Source organism: Lagenorhynchus albirostris, chromosome 17 (genome assembly GCF_949774975.1).
Source record: "Lagenorhynchus albirostris chromosome 17, mLagAlb1.1, whole genome shotgun sequence".
NCBI classification, from domain to species: domain Eukaryota; kingdom Metazoa; phylum Chordata; class Mammalia; order Artiodactyla; family Delphinidae; genus Lagenorhynchus; species Lagenorhynchus albirostris.
The window spans coordinates 30,254,332-30,279,491 of NC_083111.1; positions in this window are offsets into that span (position 1 = coordinate 30,254,332).

Below are 25,160 nucleotides of genomic sequence, written 5' to 3' on the forward strand. Positions count from 1 at the left end.
TTCACCATTTTTCTGTTCTTTGCTCTCTCACACACACATTTTATTGTCCAGGCTCTCCCTACACCAACTAGTATGAAAGAAACAAAGAACTCTGTCTTAAATATATATATATATATTCCAAGTTCTTTCCCTTGCTTATTTTCTGGTAGAAACAAAATGAAATGGAGATTGTGTTTGTCAAGGTATGGAAACTCAAACACACATTCACTGAGAAGTATACCTTTAAAACTTTGATCTAGTTAAGATAAAGATTTTGGAAAGAGTCTTATCATTTCTAAAATTCAGCCTTTTTTTTTTTTTTTTTTTTTGCTTAGGCCAATTTTTACTTTTCTGAGATCTAGGAAAATATTTTTGTATTTTTATGTTTGTATATGTACTTTGTTCTTTTATTTTATATTTAGTATTCATCTATCTACACTTTGAGATAGTAATTCAATTCTTGAAGAATCGTTTTGATCATTAACAGTGATAATCCCTTCTTCTACCTGATTTCTAAATATATTTGACTGCTGATCATTTTGTAAATGTTTTTTAAAAGACAGTAGGAGAAAGAAAATAGCCCAAATTTAAACTTGAACTGGAAGCTGGTGGTAGATAAGCAAAAACACAAAAAGCAAACTAACTCAGGGCCCAATGCTTATTAAGGCCTGACCTAGAAGCATTTGAATATTGAACACCGACTTTAAGCACACTAACAAAGCAGCCAGAAGTCACTTTATAGGTTCCCTCTTTGCCATCTCCCATCATATTCTTAACTTAATTTGCCTCTAGTAATGCACTGTTGAATTTCTTATAACCTAAGACAGCATCAATTTAAGATATACCATTTTTTATGTGCCACTAAGAAAAATATTTTTTTGTTTTTTTAAATTAAATTTATTTAAACTAAAAACACAAAACAAAACAAAAACAGTTCACTCATTTCTACCCCCAACTCCACCACCTGGCAACCACCAGTTTGTTCTCTCTATCTATGAACTTGATTTAAAAAAAAAAAAAAAAAAAAACTTTAAGATGCCACATGTGAGAAAGATCATATGGCATTTGTCTTTCTCTCTCTTACTTATCTCACTTAGCATAATGCCCTCAAGGTCCATCAATGTTGTCACAAATGACAATATTTCATTCTTTTTTATGACTGAATAATATCCCATTTTATATATATATATATATATATATATATATATATATATATATATATATATATATACCACATCTTCTTTATCCATTCATTAATCGGTGGACATATAGGTTGCTTCCATATCTTGGCTACTGCAAACACTGCTGCAATAAATATGGTGGTGCATATATTTTCTTCAATTTAGTGTTTCTCTTTTCTTCAGGCAAATACCCAGAAGTAGAATTGCTGGATCATATGGTAGTTTTACTTTTAATGTCTTGAGGAACCTCCAAAATATTTTCAATAGTGATTGCACCAATTTACATTCCACAAATGGTATGTAATAATTCCCTTTTCTCCACATCCTTGCCAACACTTGTTTTTTTCTAGTTTTTTTTGATTATAGCCATTCTAAGAGGTGTGAGGTGGTATCTCTTTGTGGTTTTGATTTCCATTTCCCTGATGATTAACATAGAGCATCTTTTCATATCAGTTGGCCATTTGTAATCTTCTTTGGAAAAATATCTCTTGGGATCTTCTGCCTATTTCTTAATTGGGATTGTTTGTTATTTTGCTGTTGAGTTCTGTGAGTTTTTCATAAGTTTTGGATATTAGTCCCTTTTCAGATATATGATTTGTAAATATTTTCTCTCATTCAGTAAGTTGTCTTTTCATTTTATTGATGGTTTTCTGTATTCTGCAGAAGCTTTTCAGTTAGATGTAGTCCTGCTTGTTTATTTTTGCTTTTTCTTTTGGTGTCAGATTCAAAATATCATTGTCAAGACTTATGTCATGGCTTACCACCTATGTTTCCTTCTAGCTTTACAGTTTCAAGTTTTACATTTAAGTCTTTAATCTTTTTTGAGTTAATTTTTTTATTAACAACTTTAAAAATTGAAGTATAGTTAATTTACAATTTGGTGTTAGATTCAGATGTAGAGCAAAGCGCTTCAGTTTTATATATATGTGTGTATATATATATATATTTATAAATATATATATTCTTTTTCAAATTCTTTTCCATTATAGATTACTAAAAGACACTGAATATAGTTCCCCATGCTATACAGTAGGTCCTTTTTGTTTATCTATTTTATATATGGTAGTGTGTATATGTTATTTTTAAAAGCCAGGTAAACTATGATAACTTGTCAGTTGGAATATGCAGCACAATTTCATTGAGATCATATAGAAATATCCTATATGATAACACTTGTATGGCCTTGAATTAAGGTCTTAGCAACAGCAAAATTTCAGGTATTAGCCCTTGTATTTGTTATAATAATTCAGTACTAATGTACCTTTGTACCAGAAGAGCCTATTTTCATGTAAATTTTTTCATATATAATATGGTTGTTTATTTAGATTTGTACTCTAAGCATTCATTCTAAAGGCTCTTTTATATTATAACAAATTACCAAATCTATATTTGTAAAGTTAAAATATCTGTTTAAGTGATGCTGATAATCTTTGCTAGGTACTTTGAGGTTGCTTTTTGTAGCCAAATTTCCAGACAGTAAGCTTGGTATGAAATGTTATTTAAGTGAAATTTGAAAGCAATATACTTTAAAAGTTAAGTAAATCTAACAATGGAGTATGTGAAAAAATATATTAGCTTTGTATAAGCCAGTATGTTTTTATATACACATTGATGGTTAAAATTTAAAACTTTAGTGAATAAATATAGTGCATGTTGCTGCCTGTCAATGTTAAAGCGATTTGTCATGACTAATATTTATGAAATTTTCCTATGACTCATAATGCTTACAAATAAAGAAACTGTGTCCAAGAGAGGCAAACTGCTTTTATCATATTAAATGCTCAAGTTCTAAATTTTTCCAAAAGATCATAGATCATCATTTAAACAGATGGTAGTGTGATCATCGGAAAAGCATTCAACCATGCTGTCATTTAATGAGCTTGACAATCTTGAAATTAGAGAAGCTATCAATGACTGTCAGGTGTGGCAGTGGGGGACAATCATGGTCTATATAATTTAGGAATATCTTCAGTACTCTTTGTCTAGAGGTCGTGCAGATTATAATTTTGAAAATCAGTCAATACATTCTTAGGGAAATGTTCTTAGTCTACACAGACATTTATGCAACTGATTATTATTTTAGCGTGGTTCAGTTATTTCACATAAACATACTATAATAACCAATATTTCAGTTTTTCAGTATTTCACATTTTTAGGTATTATCTCTATTTTGTTTTACATTTTGTTCTTTCCAAGCTAAGAGTAACTTACTTATCTATACATATTGATAGGTCAACCACATAAATCTTTTGGAGGGAAGCCAGAAAGGACATGTGAATTAAGGTATTTATAACTCAGTTTATTCATATCTAGTTCAAGCATCAGTTTTTGTCCTAATTGTCTGTCATTTCACACTACATATATAAGTATTTTACTAGAGTAAGAATGTTAAATTCCTGAGTAGACCACTTAAAGTTTATATTCCATTTTATTTTCCCTCCACTTTTGCTAACATTTTTTAAATGGAATTAGATGGATGTATTTCACTATACCACATCAGAACAAAATGAGGCCGTGGGGAGGCTGTTATATACATCTGAGTTCCCCTAACTTTCATGTCTTTATGAGCAACCAGTAACTGAATACCCCTCAGCACCTTGTGAAATTAACAGACTGCCATTTACGTGCAGGTCTAGGATAACATATCAGTGGTATTTTTGCCAAATTATTGAAGTTTCCATTTCCCTAATGAGCAAAACAGGAGTAAAGAACCATTTTAAATAATGTAACAGTCATGTCATATCCCAGGGTTTCACAGAGAGCCACTTTCTCTAAGTAGGAAATGCAGTCTTAACATATATGGAAGACATGAGAAATCACAGATATTGTCACACTTTGAGGATGTGTTGGATGACATTTCATAATACTAAAAATGTTTCAAACTATTTTAAGAAGAAAATAAAACAAAAGAATGCAGGCATGGCATTAAAATAGTGCAGCCATGGCTTTTTTGGCATCTTGCTAGGACCTCCAGAAGAGCCAAAGAGGAAGAAACAAAAAAATAAAAAAATCAGTACTGCAGTGTTTACTAAGTGGGCTTCTGCTTACTGATCAATAAATAGCTAAGTAAAGTCACAAACTGTTCATGGTTATATTGACTTTTTTCGTATATATCAAACACTGAGACTTTAACGCATATGTTATTTTGCTCCTTAAACAAGCTGCTTAACATGCCATTATGATCTGGAATCTTGACTAATAATATAGCTCTGCTGCTAAGGTATCACACCAAATATTTTGGGTTTTGTTAGGTGCCTTAATTGAGTTGTTTATTGATGTATTATTTTTAAGATTTACTCTTGTTCATAGAAATCCAAATGATAAGTAGGAGAAAAAATAATTTGAGCTCATGAGGAAAACTTAAAAAAATCTATCATAAAATAATTTTTAAATTGCTATTTATACCTTACTTAGAAGCATGAATAGAAGGAAATAAGCATATTATAAGAAATGATGATGGCATGAAATAAAACAAACAAGACTGAAATATACAAAATGAAAAACAATCAAGGTATCAATATTAATCTGAGAGAATCTTTCCTAACAATGTACGCTCTTAGGAACTTTAGTTAATTCTTAAATTTATTTCCTCTTGTAAGGCATCAACTTATTGACTAAAAATGTAAAGATGGCTATAAAGCTTATTTCTTAAGAAACATGAAGAAAAGATCACCAGCCTTTTTTATACCCCTAAACATTCTTCTTCTGTAAGTTATTGCCTTACACTCACCTTTTTCCTGCTTCCTTCCAAAATTTAAAATTCTTCATTTCTTCTAAAACTTCTCTAAGCTTACCATATATCATTTAAAATGTTAAAAACAATGTGTGCTTCCTAATAACTATCTCTCCTGTTCTGAGTTTAGCAGTATAATTTTTTCTCCATTATATTGAGATGTATTTCAATTTATTCAAACCCGTCTCTTGTTCAGTTTTATTTAAATAGAGCTATGCTCTTGGTTCATAGTCAGCTTATTAGAAAATAGCTGCTATTTTATCTTTTAGAAAATATATACTAATACCGTGATGGAATTAGTTAAGGAGGAAAGATGGTAAGAAATTTGAAAAATATAGCCTCAAAAGAAACTAAAAGTAAGACAGAAAAAAATTACTGCTCTAAGAGTCTCAGGGTTTATTTAAACATAAATCCTCAATCAGGAAATTGCCACATGATTGAACTGCTATTAGTAGAAATAAAAATTAAAGGGAACATAAATTTATTTTATCATTCCAATTTTAAGTGATCATCATTTTATGATGGGTTCCCAGTGGATCCATAAATAAGCTTATCTGCATTGTATTTCCCGTACACAATGAGCATTGCCATGGAATTCTGCTCTGATCCTATGTCTGTAATTCTAAAATGCAGGATACTCAGGAGCTTTGGACATTTTTTCCTCCAAATTCAATTAACTATTTTTTTTGTTTGTGGTACGCGGGCCTCTCACTGCCGCAGCCTCTCCTGTTGTGGAGCACAGGCTCCGGACGCGCAGGCTCAGCGGCCATAGCTCACGGGCCCAGCCGCTCCGTGACATGTGGGATCATCCCGGACCAGGGCACGAACCCGTGTCCCCTGCATCGGCAGGCAGACTCTCAACCACTGCGCCACCAGGGAAGCCCTCAATTAACTCTTTACTTACATGAAACTCTGCCTTATATGATTACTTAGTTCTATGATTTTTAGATTCTAATCGAATTAAGATATCTTGAAAACTCATGGTAAACTTTGAATCTACAAGAGAATGTTAAAAACAATAGTTATATCAAAATAGTAACTATAGACATACTTTGTTTTATTGCACTTTTCTTTATTGCGCTTAACAGATAGTGCATTTTTTACAAATTGAAGTTGTGTGGCAGCCCTGCATCAAGCAAATCTATCAGAATCATTTTTCCAACAATATTTCCTCACCTTCTGCTTCTGAATCACTCTTGGTAATTCTCACAATATCTCAAATTTTTCATTATTATTATATTTTTTATGGTGATCAGTGGTCTTTGATGTTACTATTGTAACTGTTTTGGTGTGCCAAGAACTGCACCCATATAAGACATCAAACTTAATTTATATATGTGTGTTATGACTGTTCCACAGACCAGCCATTCCTTCATCTTTCTCTTTCTCCTTAGGCCTCCCATTCCTGAGTCACAACAATATTGAAATTAGGTCAGTTAATAACCCTACAGTTGTCTCTAAATGTTCAAGTGAAAGGAAGGGTCACACGTCTCTCATTTTAAATCAAAAGCTAGAAATGATTAAGCTTGGCAAGAAAAGCATGTTGAAAGGTGAGATAGGCTGAAAGTCTGGCCTGTTGCACCAAACAGTTAGGCAAGTTTGATCACAAAGGAAAATTTCTTAATGGACATGAAAAGTGCTACTCAAGTGAACACACAAATAATAAGAAAGTGAAACAATTTTATTGCTGATACAGAGAAAATTTTAGTCATCTGGATGGAACAAACAAGACACAACATTCTCTTAAGCCAAAGCCTAATCTAGAGCAAGGCCCTAACTCTCCTCAATTCCGTGAAAGCTGAGGAAGCTTCAGAAGAAACTTTTGAAACTAGAAGACATTGGTTCTTGAAGTTTAAGGAAAGAAGCCATCTCCATAACAAAATTGCAAGGTGAAGCAACAAGTGCTGATGTAGAAGCCAAAGTAAGTTATCCAGAAGATCTAGCTAAGGTAATTAATGAAGATGACAGCACTATAAAACAGATTTTTAGTGTAGTCAAAACAGCCTTCTATTGGAAGATGTAATCTAGGACTTTGATAGCTAAAGAGGAGAAGTCAATGCCTGACTTCAAAGATTTAAAGGACAAGCTGATTTTCTTGTTAGGGACTAATGCAGCTGGTGACTTTAATTTGAAACCAATGCTCATTTGACATTCTGAAAATCCCAGGGTCCTTTAGAAATGTCAAATCCACTCTGTGCTCCATAAATGGAATAACAAACCCTGGATGACAGCACATCTGTTTACAACATGTTTACTGAAAATTTTAAGCCCACTGTTGAGACCTACATTTCAAGGAAGAAAAAGGATTCCTTTCAAAGTATTACTGCTCATTGACAATGCACCTATTCCCACAAGAGCTCTGATGGAGATATACATGATTCATGTTGCTTTCATGCTTCTTAATGTAACATCCATTTTGAAGCCCATGGATCAAGGAGTCATTTTGACTTTCAAATTTCATTATTTTAGAAAGACATTCTGTATGAGTATAGCTGCCGGAGAGTGATTCCTCTGATGGACCTGGGTAAAGTAAATGGAAAACCTTCTGGAAAGGTTTCAACATTCTAGACACCATTAAGAACTTTCATGATTCATGAGAAGAAGTCAAAATATCAACATTCACAGGAGATTGGAAGAAGTTGACTCCAACTCTCATGGATGACTTCAGTGGAGGAAGTAACTGCTGATGTGGTGGAAATAGCAAAAGAACTAGAGTTAGAAGTGGAGCCTGAAGCTGTGACTGAATTGCTGCAATATTATAATAAAATTTTAATGGATGAGGAGTTACTTCTAACCAGTGAACGAAGAAAGTTGTTTCTTGAAATGGAAACTACTCTTGGTGAAGATTACTGAAATGATAACAAAGGATTTAGAATATTACATAAACTTTATTGATAAAGCAGCAACAAAGTTTGAGAGGATTGAGTTCAATTTTGAAAGTTCTACTGTGGGTAAAAAGCTATCAAAGAGCATTGCATGCTACAGAAAAGTAGTTCATGAAAGGAAGAGCCAACTGATGTATCAAACTTCATTGTACTCTTATTTTAAGAAATTGCCATGGCCACTCAACCTTCAACAACCACCACCCTGATCAGTCTATAGCCATCAACACTGAGGCAAGACCCTCCACCAGCAGAGCAATTATGACTCATTGAAGGCTTATATGATGATTGGCATTTTTTTACCAATAAAGTATTTTTAATTAATATATGTACATTGTATTTTAGACATAATGCTATTGTATACTTAATAGATGACAGTACAGTGTAAACAAAACTCTTATGTGCACTGGGAAAGCAAAAAAATTTTGACTCACTTTATTGTGATATTCACTTTATTGTAGTGGCCTGGAATCAAACTGGCAATAACTCCAAAGAAGTTATAGTGCAATTTTGAACCCTTTTCTCTCATAATCTCTGACAAAAACAGTTTCTTAAATTTATATAATGCAATAGCTTTACTGACTTACCACAATTAGTACTTATTAGAAAATCCCAGTTTGTATTTCTAGGAGGAAATTTCTCCACCTATAAAAGCTAGAGAGAGAACTGTTCCAAACATAGCATTTTAGTTAGAGATATCTTCCACTTAGTGTCAGTGATCCATTCTTATTTTTTTTTTTAATTTTTACAATGTTGTGTTAGTTTCTTCTGTGCAGCAAAGTGAATCAGTTATAACTATACATATATCCCCTCTTTTTTAGATTTCCTTCCATTTAGGTCACCACAGAGCATTGAGTTGAGTTCCCTGTGCTACACAGTAGGTTCTCATTAGTTATCTATTTTATACATAGTACTCTATGTATGTCAATCCCAATCTCCCAATCCATACCAACCCCCTTCCCCTCTTGGTATCCATAAGTTTGTTCTCTACATCTGTGTCTCTGTTTCTGCTTTGCAAATAAGTTCATCTCCACCATTTTCCTAGATTCTATATGTTGTATATAAGCAATATTATACAATATTTGTTTTTCTCTTTCTGACTTACCTCACTCTATATGACAGTCTCTAGGTTTATCCACATCTCTGCAAATGGCACTATTTCATTCATTTTTATGGCTGAGTAATATTCCATTATATATATGTACCACATCTTCTTTATCCATTCCTCTGTCGATGAATATTTAGGCTGCTTTCATGTCCTGGCTATTGTAAATAGTGCTGCAATGAATATTACAGTGCATGTATCTTTTTGAATTATGATTTTCTCTGGATATATGCCCAGGAGTGGGATTGCTAGATCATATGGTAGCTTTATTTTTAGTTTATTAAGAAAACTCCATATTAACTCCATAGTGGCTGTACCAATTTACATTCCCACCAACAGTGTAGGAGGGTTTCCTTTTCTCCACATCCTCTACAGCATTTATTGTTTGTAGATTTTTTGATGATGGCTATTCTGAGCAATGTGAGGTAATACCTCATTGTAGTTTTGATTTGCATTTCTCTAATAATTAGTGATATTGAGAATATTTTCATTTGTTTGTTGGTCATCTGTATGTCTTCTTTGGAAAAATGTCTATTTAAGTCTTTTGCCCATTGTTTCATTGGGTTGTTTGATTTTTTGACATTGAGGTGCATGAGCTGTTTGTATATTTTGGAGATTAATCCCTTGTTGGTTGCTTTGTTTGCAACCATTTTCTTCTATTCTGAGGGTTGTATTTTCATTTTGTTTATGGTTTCCTTTGCTGTGCAAAAGCTTTTAAGCTTAATTTTATTTTCATTATTCTAGGAGGTGGGTCAAAAAAGATCTTGCTGTGATTTATGTCAAAGTGTTCTGCCCATGTTTTTCTCTAGGAGTTTTATAGTGTCCAGCCTTACATTTAGGTCTTTAATTCATTTTGACTCCAGACTATACTACAAAGCTATGGTATTCAAGACAGTATGGTACTGGCACAAAAACAGAAATATGTATCAATGGAACAGGATACAAAACCCAGAGAAAAACCCATGCACCTATGGTCATGTAAGCTATGACAAGGGAGGCAAGAAAATACAATGGAGAAAAGTGGTGCTTCAATAAGTGGTGCTGGGAAAACTGGACAGCTACATGCAAAAGAATGAAATTAGAACACTCCCTAATACCATACACAAAAATAAACTCAAAATAGATTAAAGACCTAAATGTAAGACAGTGATCCATTCTTAAAAAACAGACATTTGATGCTGCAATGTTAACCAGATGCCTATATCCCATTATTTAAATAGCATGCCATGTGAACCCAAAACCCTTAAAGAAATATTATTTATAAATAATAAAATTGTTAAAATACAAAGAAAAAATTTAAACCATACTTTGTTCTATAAAGTTTGGGTCTTAAAAAGCAGAAGGAATTTTAGTATGGGAACATTGATTAGGAGACCTTTCTACATGCTTTGCCTGTTATGCTGTGAAACATTAAAGGGTAATGACTTCATATATCAGTGTAACCATAGCATAGATATGTAAAAAAAATTATTATTTAGTGTTAAACTCACCAATTTTGCTTTTAAATGGACCACTTTTACCTTCTAAGAGCATTGGCATAAATCATGTCAATGAAATTCTAAATCTTTATACTTTTCAATTACAGTGACTAAAAGGGAGATCAAGGAAGGAAAATAATATTTTGATTTCTATGTTCAAAATAGCACAAATTTACATGGAGTAAGGGGATGTTGAGATGAATTGCAAATGGATTGCAATGTTTTTCAAATTGGAAGGTAATTAATTAAAACCATTAACTGACAAAACAGATTTACATATAATCAGTTACCTACAACTTACAGAGTTGCACAATTGCTCAAAGCCAATAAACAAGGCTAGAATACGATAAATCTGGAAGGGTATGCTATAGAGGATGCATAGTTTTCTGGTGAAACAATTTTTTTCTACAATCTCCCCTGTTTTAATCAAAAATAATGTTAAATAAACCTTGAAGTCTCCTTAGATTTGACCTGATTCTTCACATAAATGCAGCAAGAGAGCTAATTTGCTATATGGGCCTTCTAAAGTGGTGTGGGAATTTTTTGGTTTTGTTTGCTGAAAATTTTCATAAAGGATCACAGGTTGGACCTTTAAGAGCCTCTTGAGGCTCAGAAGCAAAACCCAGAACCCACCATTAGTTTTCACCTGTAATACCTATCTATTTGGGTGAATTTCTCCTTCTCAAGATCCAAAATAACCTGTTCCCCAAGATTGCCAGGAACTGGCATTTCTTACTCATCTATAAGAGTGGTAACCCTGTAAATCCTGAGCCAATTTTCCCCAAAGGGCTCTGAGGGCATTAGTTTTATAAAGTTAATCTTAGTTCCTTAAAACTATCTGCTTATACCCAACTAAATGAGCATCAATCTTCTAGGCAAGGCCTTAGTTGCATATACGTCCAAATATGTCCTTGTAAAAAAAAAAAAAGACAGATTGTCATTGGAACTATCAAAATAGTTATATTGCTATGAAAATAAGAATATTTCATAAAAATTTCCAAATTCTGAAAAGCTCAGATAGAAAAAATAAGATATTGTTTACAAATGCTTTATTTAAGCTTACAAAAGTAGAATATACTAAATTATTATGAGTTATAGACAGTTTAAGAGGAAAGAGAAAGGACTTCCTTATATATCCAGAAAATTAGACATTAGAACAACATCAACAATACTCTAAATAAAAACTAGAATCATCCTTCATCAGTTAATTTAATCCTATACAATTATTTTTCCTTTGGACCTTGAGTTAAAATTCTCATGAAGCCATCTGCTTCATGACTAAAATTATGGAAATCCTAATTCAATTCCACTGTTGAAGTTTGTTTACATGATATCATCTGAAGTCTATATCCAAAGCAATTTCCTTTCAAGAGGGCTCTCTAATAGACTTTGGTTGAAGACAAAGCCTCTTGACATATAGCTGAAGGCAGAGCTTTCAGGGAAACATTAAGGGTTAAAAAACAACAACAAACTGTCCAGAAAATAGCTGTGGCTAATTTATTACTGAAATTTTCAAAAGTGAAAGACTGAATGAGAGTTCATTATGAGAATAATGCCATTGACAAGAAAATTTGGTTGTTTCTATGGCATGCAAAACAAGATAATAAAGTCAATCCCCCAAAAAAACTTTAGACAAAATAATTATAAGCTTAATCTTATTTTGAAAGAAAAGGTTACATCAATTTATAAAACTAACATTTACATAGAAATATCTTGACATAAAAAACAATAATCTTAACACGTTGTACCATGCTTATACTGCAAATAGCAAGAAAAGACCAAGAATACAGCAGGGATATAAAGTAGAGATTCCATAAGTCTGGTGTAGGTCTTAAATAGCTGCATATTAATAAAACTCCATAGGTAATTATTGGGAATCCCCAGTTGAAAGCTACTAACCTAGAAGATGTAACCTATAAGATACTATATTCAATTTAAAGAAGTAAGGACACAATGATATTAGCATTTTAAAATGTAACTGAAGTTGTGACTGATAAAGTATATCCTAGATGTCTAGCAGCCAAAAGAAGCACCAAGACTCTGATAAACAGAATAGAAACAGATCAGGTACAGCAAGAAAACTGATAAATCTCTAGAAATTTCCTATATTGCATACATTTTCTGAAATAGTTATACAACATTTACCTAAACAATTTTGAGCATCTCTTCTGATTTTACTACTCTTCCTACACAACTTATCAAGAGTAACATATCAAATAAACCTTACTACTTCCAGCACCTCTCTTTACGAGGTGAAAAAACAAATTGTTGTGATTTTCCAGAGCCCCTCTGGAAAATCTCAGAGACAGTTTTAGTATCCTGAAAGTTGTTTAATTTATTTTAGGATTTGATTTTGTAAAAGAATGAAAATCAAAATTGGGCAAGATATTTTAATACTTAAGATAGGAATGAGATCAGAGTTCCTGAGAAGCAATATTATCACTCATTTCAGAGTGACAGTAAAACATTTGAAAATTAAAAATAAAAGGTAAATTGATAGTAAAGAACCTTATCTCTTTTCCAAGTGAGAAACTTTTATTTTCTTAAATAATCAAGAACATCAGAATGCCAACATAAATCATAGAAGTTTATTCTGGTAAGGCACATAATCTTTATTATCTAGGTATAAAACAGAAAAAATAAGAATTAAAATAATCCTTTATATTACAGATGATGGCAAAAAAGTAAACAAAATAAATCCTCCCCAAATTGGTCACATTTTGCTAAGAGTTTAAAATATTTCATAGCTTGTCAAATTCAAGTATTATTAATATGAGACAAAATTCAGTTCTAAATGTTTTCCTTCACTATGCTCTTTCCTATTCTGGAGCAAACTGTAACCTTACTTTAGGACCAATCTTTGAAGCTCCACAGGGTCAGAATTAGTTTCATAATATTACTAAAAATGTCATTATCATGCAATACATTCATCATTGCTATCTTCAAATTCATTGATAAGTAAGCATTTTAAATATTTTGTTTCAATTTATAACACATTAAATATCAATGATTATACTCAACAAAAACTATTTGGAATGCTCAATAAGCCTATAAAGTGTAAAGATATTTAGAGACCAAAAAAAGAAAAGACAAGAAAACAAACAACAATGACAAAAATACTCCTTTAGGAAAAAACTACACTTTCCTTTGAAAAACAGAACTATATACAAAGATGTATTTCTCCAAAACTGTTGTTTCTAAGTAGAGTCTAATTCCACACTGCAGTATAGCAAGTATAACTTTTAACTACAGTCACTTCTATTTTAGAGAAAATTGGAAGATGGCTCTCCATGAAAGCTACATACAGCAAGCATTCTTTCAGTCTGGCATAGTTCACAATCGCTGTCACACTTTATACTAAACTTTTCAAAGTGGCAAAAAGTAACACATTCATTAATAGACTCCAATATATAGTCTTTCTAAAGCATATAAAAATTAAAAACAAAAATATATGAAAGCTTAAAATTAAGCTTAACAATGTTCAGAATTCTTACTAGGAAGTGATCTCATTATCTAATTACCTAGTTATCTAATAAATACACATTAATTACTTACTTTAACATTAATACAAAGTTTAAATTATCTAAATATTTTTAGTAATTATTAAGTTAACATGTTACAAAACATAATTAGTTTGAGAAGAATTGTCAGAATAATGAATCAATTTGATTAAACACAAATGTACATTTTTTATAACCTTAAACATTAAGTAGAAGTAATGTTAACTTATTTGATCAATAAACCTATGTAAATTTAGGAAGGACATACCCAAGTGAATAAAAATCTACCCTTATATTCAACATTGATAAATCATAATAGACATAGCAGTTTTTATTAAACAAAATTATTAAACTAGTTTTATTTACCATGATTTTCCTAATTATGTGATCTTGAATACTTAAAACATTCCCAAGTTAGTTTCAAGAATACCTTTTATATCTAACACAGTAAAAGTGTTAGAAGTTCAATTTTCTTATTTTCTGAGAATTGAAAAAAAAATCTATTTATACAAATATTTATTTATTTCTATAAGCAATCAGAATAGACATACTTTAAGAGAATTTATAACCTAGAGAAGCAAGAAGAACTACAGTCCTGCAGTGTGTGGAACAAAAACCACATTCATAGAAAGGTAGACAAAATGAAAAACCAGAGGACTATGTAACAGATGAAGGAACAAGATAAAACCCCAGAAAAAGAAACTAAATGAAATGGAGATAGGCAACCTTCCAGAAAAACAATTCAGAATAATGATAGTGAAGATGATCTAAGACCTCAGAAAAAAATGGAGGCAAAGATCGAGAGGATGCAAGAAATGCTTAACAATGACCTAAAAGAAATAAAGAACAAACACCTAGAAGTATTAAGTAACAAAAAATCAGGTGAACAATACAATAGCTGAAATGAAAATACACTAGAAGTAATCAATAGCAGAACAACTGAGGCAGAAGAACAGATAAATGACCTCCTGGAAGACAGAATGGTGGAATTCACTGCCATGGAACAGAATAAAGAAAAAAGAATGGAAAAAAAAATGAAGACAGCCTAAGAAACATCTAGGACAACATTAAGCACACCAAAATTCATATTTTAGGGTTCTGAGAAGGAGAAGAGAGAGAAGGGACCCGAGAAAATATTTGAAGAGATTAGTCAAAAACTTCCCTAACACTGGAAAAAAATAGCCACTCGAGGGGCTTCCCTGGTGGTGCAGTGGTTGAGAGTCCGCCTGCCGATGCAAGGGACATGGATTTGTGCACCAGTCCAGGAAGATCCCACATGCCATGGAGCGGCTGGGCCCGTGAGCCATGGCCACTGAGCCTGCGCATCTGGAGCCTGTGCTCCACAACGGGAGAGGCCACAACAGTGAGAGGACCGCATATCACCAAAAAAAAAAAAAAAAAAAAGGAATGAAATTAGAACTCTCCCTAACACCATACAAAAAAATAAACTCAAAATGGATTAAAGACCTAAATTTAAGACCAGAAACCATAAAACTCTTAAAGGAAAACATAGGAAGAACATTCTTTGACATAAATCACAGCAAGATCTTTTTTGATCCACCTCTTAGAGTAATGGAAGTAAAAACAAAAAGAAAAAATGGGACCTAATGACTCTTAGAAGCTTTTGCACAGCAAAGGAAACTATAAACAAGACAAAGAGCAGCCCGCAGAATGGGAGAAAATATTTGCAAACAAATCAATGGACAAAGGATTAATCTCCAAAATTTATAAACAGCTCATGCAGCTCAATATTAAAAAAACAAAAAACCCAATTGAAAAATGGGCAGACAACTTAAAGAGACATTTCTCCAAAGAAGACATACAGATGGCCAAGAGTCACATGAAAATCTGCTCAACATCACTAATTATTAGAGAAATGCAAATCAAAACTACAAGGTATCACCTCACACTGGTTAGAATGGGCATCATCAGAAAATCTGCAAACAACAAATGCTGGAGAGGGTGTGGAGAAAAGGGAACCCTCTTGCATTTTTCGTGGGAATGTAAATTGATACAGCCACTATGGAGAACAGTATGAAGATTCCTTAAAAAGCTAAAAATAGAATTACCACATGACCCAGCAATCCCACTACTAGGCATATACCCAGAGAAAACCATAATTCAAAAATACACATACATCCCAATGTTTATTGCAGCACTATTTACAATAGCCAGGTCATGGAAGCAACCTAAATGCCCATCAACAGATGAATGGATAAAGAAGATGTGGTACATTTATGCAATGAAATATTATTCAGCCATAAAAAGGAACGAAATTGGGTCATTTGCTGAGACGCATATGGACCTATAGACTGTCATACAGAGTGAAGTAAGTCAGAAAGAGAAAAACAAATATTGTATATTAATGCATGTATGTGGAATCTAGAAAAATGGCACAGATGAACTGGTTTGCAAGGCAAAAATACAGACACAGATGTACAGAACAAATGTATGGACACCAAGGGGGGAAAGCAAGGGGTGGGGTGGTGGTGGTGGGATGAATTGAGAGATTGGGATTGACATATATACACTAATATATATAAGATAGATAACTAATAAGAACCTGCTGTATAAAAAAAGTAAAATTGAAAAAAATTATAATATTTAACTTCTAGGCATTTACAGTTTCCATATTTTTAATTTTTTCATATGATTCTTGGTTAGTGTTAGGCCACTTGACATACTAAATAAACTGAAAAGCAGCATATTTTAAAACCACATTTTTAAAAAACATTCTTTTGTGAAAAAATAAATTTAATGTTATATAGTTAATAAATACATATATTTTATCTGAATAAAAAAAGAATTTATAATCTAATTTATTAACACCACTGAATCTAGGAAAATATTCCAACCTCACACAATGAGACATAAAGCCTTTTCTGAATTACAGACACATAGCCAGAGATACAGAAATATATAGATAGATGGGACTTCCCTGGCAATCCAGTTGTTAAGACTCTGAGCTTCCACTGCAGGGGGCTTGGGTTGGATCCCTGGTCAGGGAAGTAAGATCCTGCATGCCACGTAGCAAGGCCAAACAAACCAAAAAGAAACAGATAGATAGAATTTATAAGGTTAACTTTCAAATATTAGACATGAATCAAGAATGACTCATGGTTTGCATCAAATAATTATTTTTTTCCTATAGATGCAAATTTTTTATTTAAGTTCAAAATAGACAAATATGCAAGCAGAAAAGACTAACATATCTGATTCTTTGTTATCTCTCCTCCAACAGAGACATGATCTCTGTAATCCATTAGTGTTTATAGAGATTACCAAATGATGAGACCATAAAATCAAATTCTGAGTTAAAATCATACTAACAAGCCAGGTTCTTTGTCATGTCTCACCCCACACAGAATAGATCTCTATAAAACATTAATCCATATACAAAGATCATTAAATGGTCAAACCATAAAAAATTCCAAACATGAAATAACTTATCATCCAAAAAAAACAAAAATGAAATTAATAAACAGTAGAAATATAATTAGAAAAACAAGAGAGTTGGCCAAGTTAGACCATCACTTTGGATTCACCTCTGAGAAATTAAACCCATGAGGTACATTTTTCTAGGATAAATTTTACCTAACTCTGATAGTGAAACCCATTTTGCATCTTGGTGAAAAACCTCAAAACTGTTAAAAGATAATTTCAGAAAATGTAAAATCATTATTCACTACAGAAAGAAGAATTGACACATATAAAGAACTTGTTTTACTCATATGATGCAAGGAAACAAGTCAGATATGATAACCAGTTCAAAGGATAAGTCAGAATAGCATAAATTTATATAGAGTAAAGGGACATTGACTTAAATTACAAATGTGAATAAAATCCTTTTTTTTTTCTGTCATAGAGGGGAGGATGTCAATTAAAATCACTACCAGAGAGGACAGAATTTACCTAAAACTTATAAAGAGTAACAAAATAGCTCAAAGACAATGACCAGGGCAGAAACTGACAAATAAAGAAGGATAGACTACAGATGATACATAGTCTTCCATTGAAACAAAAATATTTTTACAGAAGTACTCCTATATTTTATACCTATAACATCATTACTTGAATGGCACAATCAATATTAACTTGCAGAAACATTTAAGGTGACTGTAAAAATGCAGGACTTCTTTGTTGTTTCCACATTGTTTTAGATTCACTAAGTATTGTGAAGATAGCTTAGAAAAAAGAGATTCACTGTTACCCACACCACCTTAAATCCTGTAAGGCTTGGCATTTGCTACTAATGGACAGAAAACAAAATTTGCTCTTTTTTTATACTTTGTAAACAACTAGATGGGGGTCAAGAAAGATATTTGTATACAAAGTATTTACCAATCCATCCCTTCCTCCAATGTAATGCAAACCTAGGTCCAATATTATTAATCTTCAAATCTCTGCTTTAGTGCCTAGAGGGTGTAGTTTTTCCTCTCATTGTGTCTCACTGTTTTGCTGAATGTGACAGATACCAGAAATTATCTCTTGCTTCCAGGATTCTCAGCCTGATCCAAACTGGCAGATCTTGTCCCGATAATAAGCGTATTCTCATTAAAATTGGTCTATTCTAGGCCATAATTTAAAGGACTCTTTAACTGATCTAATTCTCCCTTGTTATGGTCACGGTTCCATATAATGAGTTCCTACAATGTACCTCTTTGTTAATATATCTGTGCTTTTCTAGTTTCTTAGAGATCAAAAACACAATGGGTGGGGACTCCAGAGACAGTGGCCAGCAGGCCAGGGAGCCACCTGGGGACAGTCAAGCTAAAACCATACTATATTAGGTGCTAACTGCATATCTAGGAAAATAGCAGCATGATGAGTAAGTTAATATAGTAAAGAAAATCTCAATTCTGTAGCTGATCTCTGACCCGGGCAGCCTGAGGAGGCTGTGATACTTAGTTCTGGTGCTAAGCACTGTCATTGCCTCTTTTTTTGTGAGTCTAACAATCTTAAACTCTTATCCAATATTTGGCAGGAATAATGAAGGTGCACATATTATTGATTCAGGGGAAAAAAAAAAAGAAAGATGAAGAAGTACCATTTGGTTTAGCTTCTCCTGTCTCTTGTTTCCATGACAACTTATCAGGGTACCAGACTCTTACCCAGGTTGCAAGCAGCTCCTCCTCATCCTGATCATAGGCTTTATTATATGTATGTGCAGAACCATCAGATGAACATACCCTGCATATTAGGGATAAAGCACCATCTGCCCATGTACAGGCTTCTGTTTTCTGTAAAGGAAACAGTGACTTTGTTATCTTTGCCCTTTTTTAAATTCTTATCACTGATGATAAGCTTGCCCAGGCTAATTCCAGGACATAGAGTGAAGCTGGTAAGCAATGGAAAGCATTTGAAAACAATGGACCTAGACATTGCTTTTTCTTTTCTTTTCTTTTCTTTTTTTTTTTTTTGCGGTACGCGGGCCTCTCACTATTGTGGCCTCTCCCGTTGCGTAGCACAGGCTCCGGACGCGCAGGCTCAGCGGCCATGGCTCACGGGCCCAGCCTCTCCACGGCATGTGGGATCTTCCCGGACCGGGACACGAACCTATGTCCCCTGCATCAGCAGGTGGACTCTCAACAACTGTGCCACCAGGGAAGCCCGACATTGCTTTTTCATCCTGAGAAGGTTTTTGTCTTTTCTCTACTATATTTGTTAAAATGGCTTTCAAAACCACTGTGACATTTTAAAAATTAAATTGTTTTTATTTCTTACAAAATAATGTATGTCTATTATAACCAAAAAACTAAATAAAAGGAGAGTAAGAAGTCTAATGGGGATTTCTATACTAAGAAAATAAAAGTAGGCCATGCTATTTTTGTATCCTTTAAAAATATAGTATATTGTATCCATACATTTTCTGTATTGTCTGCAGGCACTCATCTAATATTTTGTATACAATTGCTCACATAAAGCAACTATGAAATAAGTACTATTATTATCCCACAAGACAATTTGAGACACAAATTCACCCTATTAGTGGTGGAGCTGTGATTTGACCACATTTTTAAGCAGGTTACTAGGTCATGCCTATGTTATCAGATGCATCTATAAGATGATTTTAATGAATACAGTGTTCTCTGATATAGCTATTTGAACCATTCCCCCCTTATAAGACATGTTAAACACTAGTTTACAAAACAAGGTAAATCTGTGTGACTCATACACATTTAAAAATAAAGTCTTGATAAGATTATATTTAACCCATTAAAGAGGAAACTGTAAGGTGTTAAAACCTCTTCAAAAGAGAAGGAAAGAGAAAGAGAGAAAGAGATTTATAGAGCAATAATAATGAAATCAATGTGCAAATGGGGACAAAACTAGTTTCTTTCATGATGTAGGAAGGAAGTCAATTGAACCACCAAAGGATAGAATTTACATGTCTACAGACAAAAATTATTTTGCATTACTATGAGTTATATGCATATAGAGTTGAAAATACCTCTCCTGGAATCTGTTAATGCTGGAAGGTACACAATAGACAATACATGATTTTCCAACTTTTCCCTACAGATGCTTAAATTGTTTCTAACTTTTTATTGTTATAAATAATTCTTCAGTAAATAATTTTATATACATTTTGTGCATATATGTATTAATTCCTTACAATAAATTTATATATGTGAAATCCCTTTTCTCAGGTTAGAGATGTACACTGTCAAAGTCCTCCAACAAATGAAGCTGTACAAATTTCCCCACACGTAAAATGACAATGGATATTAAGTTCTCTGACTTTTTAATCTTCACTTGTTTATTCCATTTTAACAGTGACAGAAGGTGCATTTTATACATCAGAGCAGAATTAAAGTTGTGGCGTTTTGCAAACTGAAAACTTAGAAAATATTGCCTTGAGTAAGGTAACCTCTATTGAAGGCATTAGATGAATTTATCATAAAACCGTGTTCTTAAGGCGGACAATAAAAGGGCACTTAGTCATTTACATTATCTCTTTGACAAGGAAAAATTGCATGTAAATTTTACACACAGAGAGAGACACAGATATACACTGTAAATTCAAGAAGTAATCAAGAAGAAAGGAAAGGATAGTTATATGAACGAATACAGATGAATACTGATTGTATAAATAAGAATTCTTATGATGTTTAAAAAATACATACAGGATTAAAGTACATAGCAAAAAATAGCACATAACTTGAGGGATGAAAAAGTTAAAATGCTCCAATGCTTTGGCACTACCAAACATCTCTAAAAGAATATTCCAAGCCTTCTTGAAATACTATCTGTAATGGGTAAAATTGTGTCCTCGAAAAAGTTTGTTCAAGCTCCACCACATGGTACCTGTGAATGTTATTGGGAAATAATATTGGGTGTTGGCAAATGTAATCAAGTTGAGTTGAGGTCATACTAGATGAGGGTGGGACGTAATCCAATGACTGGTATTATTAGAAGAGGCAAATTTGGGCATAGAGTCACAGGAAGAATGCTATGTGATGATGGAGGCAAAGATTGGAGTGATGCACCTAGAAGCAAAGGAATGCCAAGGATTGCTGGCAACCATCAGAAGCTAGGAGAGAGTCCTGGAATGGATTCTCAGAACAGCTAGAAGTAATCAGTCCTGCTGACACTTTGCTTTTGGACTTGTAGCATCCAGAACTGTGAGTGAATAAATTTTTGTTGTTTTAAGCCACCCAGATTGTGGAATTTTATTATAGCAGCCCTAGTAAATTAATACACTATCTGGTCAGAAAAATCTGATATCCAAACTATTTCATATTTAATTCTCAGTAAAATTGCAATAACTAGATTTTATACACTCTAAAACTGAGTGAATTTATACTTTTCTGTAAGGAAATATCCATTTTAACTCTTTTCATAGATACTCTTACAGAATTTTGTTTTATTTTAGCTCCTCTCTTTCAGTCTTTCTCATTCATATGTACCATAGGGTCCAAATTTCAAAGCACTTCCGTGTGTGTGTATAATATATTTTAAGTCTATTCTAATCAGTAGTGCTAAAGTCAAACACAGGCTAAAGTCTATTAATATATTTCTCTACCTACTAGTGTTATCCCATTACTTTCCTTAAAATCCTTCTAATATATTTTCTAAGATATAGACTCCATAGTCTACAAAGGAAAACAATGGTCATAATTAAAATCAGGAAGAATTTGTAGAGTTGAGGTTTCATTTATGTCAATATTACTTCCACTCTTGATCCCAATTCATTTGTCATCAAACTGCTCAGATTTAGAACATTAGCATTAGGTTCACAGCACAAGTGGCAAAGTGTCTTCTATAATGAATCACACTTTGAAATAATTTTCTAGTTTGATCTAGTTGAATATACTGCTGACCTTCAGCTCTATAATAGAAGAACCACCTGTTTAACCGAGATTCTGTCAGAAAAGATGAGGGAAATAGCTGGAAATCAAGAACCTGACATCTTTACTTAATAATATTACTGTCTTAGTCTGTTTTAGCTGCTGTAACAAAATACCCTAGACTGGGTGGTTTATCAATAATATAACCTTATTTCTTACAGCTCTGGAGGCTAGAGATTCTAAGATCCAGGCACCAGCACATTGGGTGTCTGGTAAGAGACCACTGCTTGTTTCATAGATGGTTGTCCTTTTGCTATGTCTTTGTATGGGAGAAGGAGCAATAAAGTTTGCTTGGGTCTCTTTCATAAGGACACTGCTGACCTAAAACAGGCTACCAGATATTTCTTCAATAAAGATGGGTTTATTCACAATCAACAAAGGATTGCAGTTTGGGGTCTGCAACCACGCTGAGCCTTGTGCAAGTTCTTCTGTAGGGGAAGGAGAACACTTTTACAGAGGGGAAAAGGAAGTTGGGAGGGCTATAGTAAACAGAGTCCATGGTTTTTCATTGGTTGAGTCCTTGTCAGGAAAGAGGAGTCTTTTCTTCCTGTTATGCTCTGCTATCCTTGCAGGACATGAGAGCTCCCCTGTCTGGTCTCCAAACTCTTCTTAATTGAGGTTTCTGTTTACTATTATTTTTTTACAACACCAATCCCATTCATGAACACTCCACCCTCATTAGTGACACCAAGTCTTCTCTCAAAGGCTCCACATTTTGAGACCATCATATTGGGGAATAGGATTTCAAAATACATATTGGGCGGTGGTGACATATTCAGTATAACAATTACCAGTATAATTATACAGGAACTCAGAAGCCCAGCCAATCACTAATAAGATTTTGTTAAGAATATTTATTGAAAACCAAGAAAGAATGTAGAATATGTAAAACAATATATTTTATTTGCTCCTTTATTTATATGTTATAATTTGTGCTACATCTTGTTTAAGGTTTTCAATAAAAACACATTTTAATCACTTTGTGGCAGAAATAAAGAATATCACAAAACTTATCATGACACTACTTGAAAAAGTAAATTGACACTTAGATCTGACATATTTAGTCAGTTTTTCTTTAATGCTTAGAAAGAATGGTGTTAATCTCTCTTTTCTTGTCACTGCATGCTATATCAGGAACAGCCAAATTGCTTGTATAAAGTTCAAACTAAATATAAAATCATTTTGTTCAGAACATGTCTTTACTCAGCGGTTAGGTGGCATTTTCTAAATGGGCCTTCTAAACAGTACTTGGAAAATTTTCTCCAAAAGGTCATTTTCTACCACTTGAAAATTCTTTTTTTCCTGAGAATTTTTCTGTGTCATACTCATGAGGGCATTACTTACTTGTGGTAGGGCTTTTTTACTTTCACCTAAAAGAAATGGGTATAATTTATTTATTTCTGTCATAATCTACATCTTCTCATTATTAAGGAGTAACTATTAATATAAAGTAATTTTATATTGAAGGCATTATGAGGACAGTTAATTAAAAATTAGGATATGAAATTGCTGTAAAGGCACTTTTAATGCCCTAAAATGGTTTCTACTTTCTGTCCAGTAGTCTCCCATTACAATCAGGAATTATAAAGCAATGATTAAGAGAGTATAAAGACCATAAGAAATGAAAATGATGTTGAGCATCTAGAGCAGTGGTTCTCAACTCTGGCTGCACATCAAAATCACCTGGGGGACTTTTAGAAAATACCAGTGCCTGTGTCCCACCCTTAGAAATTCTGATATAATCATTCTGGACTGGGGTCTGGGCAGTGGTAATTTTAAAAACTCCATAGGTGATTCTAAAATGCACTCAGGTTTGAGACTCATTTTCTAGACTAGAAAACTGATCCTTAATCTTTTCTTAATTTCTGGCATCTTTGAGAATTTGTTTAAAGTTATGCTTGTCTCCTCCAATATAATACACAGAATTCAGGGGGCTTATAGACACACCCTCTTAAGTCATATCCCTTGATGCAATTAAAATAATTGCACATATCCAAGTCACCCATTAAGAACCTCTAGTTTAGCAGAAAAATAAAATTGTAAGAAATACGGTAGTATCATACTGGATCAAATCAGATCTATAACCTCTCAGTGACTTAACAGAGGAAGCTTGATATGAAGAATAACTAAATAGATAAAATAACTGTAGGATATAAAGAAACTATATGACATCCTAGGGCTGAGGGATAGTCCATAGGGAGGGCGAACATGAAAAGAGGATCCCTGACTAGATCTGGGGTACAGACCTCATTGGAGAGGGTTTAGTGGAACCCACTGGATGGCAGAGCAGTTTGCTGGCTTGCCAAGACAGAGCTGGTCTTCAGTCTTGAGGCAAATAGGGTGCAACCCTTCCAACAGCAGGCCGGATGGGTGAGCAATAGCTGATGATGGGGGTTTCAGTGTGTTGTGGGACTGGGAGTACCAATGTGGGCTGGAGACCTACAACACAGGATGTTCTTATGGGGAGGAATATGAGGACAGGATCACCAGGAAACTGGAGCAGCAAGGCAAATAGGTCAAATAGGATTTTTAAAATTTAATTTTATATTGGTGTATTTACAATATTGCATTAGTTTCAGGTGTACAGCAAAGTGATTCAGTTATACATATACATGTATCCATTCTTTTTCAGTTTCTTTTGACTAAACTTTAGATGAGTTTCTTCTTGACTGTAACCCCATTGCTTCCCTTTTCCTACAGCATTTATTTTTAGAAAACTTGCAATTGTAAATTATTTTTCTGCCCCTTTGATATGTTAATCCTCTCCCAGACTCTTGCCAGATTGACAACCTGGGTTGTCCTTTTTTCAAGGACGTGGGTGCCATTCTTTTGAAATGTTATAATCAAGAAAAATAGTGTTCCTCTCTCCCAGTCTCTGTGAAAGAGTAAGAACCTAACTATGATCAGTAAATTAGGAAATACATGTGGCTTAATCATACTGACAACTTCTC